Source organism: Lithobates pipiens, unplaced genomic scaffold (genome assembly GCF_037356315.1).
Source record: "Lithobates pipiens isolate NorthernLeopardFrog02 unplaced genomic scaffold, aLitPip1_a1.2 Scaffold_17, whole genome shotgun sequence".
Taxonomy (NCBI): domain Eukaryota; kingdom Metazoa; phylum Chordata; class Amphibia; order Anura; family Ranidae; genus Lithobates; species Lithobates pipiens.
This window is the reverse complement of record NW_027507755.1, coordinates 6,568,513-6,570,224: the sequence shown is the minus strand read 5'-3', so window position 1 is coordinate 6,570,224 and position 1,712 is coordinate 6,568,513. Positions and strand designations below refer to the sequence as shown.

At 42.1% G+C, this 1,712-nt stretch overlaps 1 pseudogene; it reads right to left on the bottom strand.

Moving 5' to 3' along the window:
• Positions 1-704: 704 nt before the first annotated feature.
• LOC143986613 (myosin light polypeptide 6 pseudogene) lies at positions 705-1,324 on the bottom strand (annotated as a pseudogene).
• Positions 1,325-1,712: the final 388 nt, after the last annotated feature.

Sequence of the window (1,712 nt, the reverse complement as noted above, 5' to 3'; positions counted from 1 at the left end):
TTTAATTTTTTTTTATTATTATTTTTTTTATTCAAATTTTTTATTTTTTTTACTAACTTTATTTCTATCACAAGGGATGAAAAGCAACCCTTGTGACAGCATGGGCCGTGACAGGTCCTCTTTATGGAGAGATCTGGGATCTATTAGACCCCATATTTCATTGTCGCTGGCCACATCACTCCCGGCCTCCACGATGGAATCTGAAAGCTTGGGAAAGGTGGTGGCGACGGGAGGGGGTGTGTCCTATGCCTACATAATTTAGCTAATAGGTGTCCCTTGTTCCTATTGCAAAAAATTGGGAGATATGCTTACATTCTCTTTCTCTCCCCTGATGCAGTAGCTCTGAGCTCCGTATTTGAGAGCTCACTCCTGTGATGGTGGAGGTGAGCAGTGATGACTAGGCCTCACTTAGCAATGTTCTGGGAGTATTCCAGTCAGGCTTCATAAGGTATGTAAATGGCCTACACCTATAGCAAGGGTTATATTCAACTTTAGTCAGAGCTGCACAGTTTAAAAAAAAAAAAGGCATGCAGTTTATTTGGTGAAAAGGAAAAATAGAAATAATTTATTATCTGCATGATACAAGAGCTGTTAAACTCCAGGGTCCTTTTGCAGTGGGTCACATGTGGGAGCATTGATGAGGTTTTAATCGGATGTCTTCAAGAGCAAAAACTCCCCTGTGATGAACTGGAGGAAATAAAACTGCTCCCATGAGACAGACCAGTGGAGGAAAACAAATGCCCATCACTAGTAAGCTCAACCTTCCCTCCAAGGAAAATAAAACAGACAGGAACATTAATACAAAGAGCTGCCCCCTTTGGATGCTGGTGGTCTATAGCAGAGAAGAATCAGTCCAACATTACCATCCGGACCAGTTCTTCTTAATTGATTTCACCATTAGCATTTTCATGCCCAAGCAACAGATTTTCCACCTCGTCCTCTCGCATCTTTTCTCCTAGAGTAATTAGAACATGGCGAAGTTCAGCCCCCATTACACATCCATTGCCTTCCTTGTCAAACACTTTCAGACCTTCGATTTAGTCCTCAATTGTGCACTGGTCTTTGTTTTTAGCGATTGTTTGCAACATGGGAAGGAACTGTTCAAAGTCAAGCATCTTGGTGTTCATCTCATCCATCTTTGGGTTTCCCAAAATTTTAATGACTTCTGCATTTGTTGGGTTTTGTCCCAAATCTCGTAAGACATCACCACACTGGAAATAGAAGATTTTACCATCTCCGTCAAAGAGGTTAAAAGCATCTTTGTAATCAATGAGCTGATCTTCTGATAAGTCACCCATGTCTCCTGCCGGTGTCTCTTCTGGAATGTACCCACAGTTTTTTTTTTCTTCTACAGATGCCCTTTATCTGCATAGGCAGTTTTTTTGGTAAAGGTGAACTATCCCTTTAATAAAAACATATTGAAAGAGATCAATGGAACCGCATTGCAGCGATGCTTGGCTCACGGTTGCAGCACAGTCCCGCCTGTTAGCTGCTTCTATACCAACCTCTTAAAGGCAAACCACCACTGATTGCTTTTCAGAGGGTGGTAATCATTGCCACCTCTCTGAAAGAGAGACTAAAGTGCTGCAAAACACAAAGATCCCAGACGCACAAGAACAGAGTCAGGATTTGTGAAAGAGTGGAGTATCTAAAGCTGGCCACACATACTCTGAAGTTCAAGCAATCCTTGCTGAATTGGCCGTTGTTGGCCT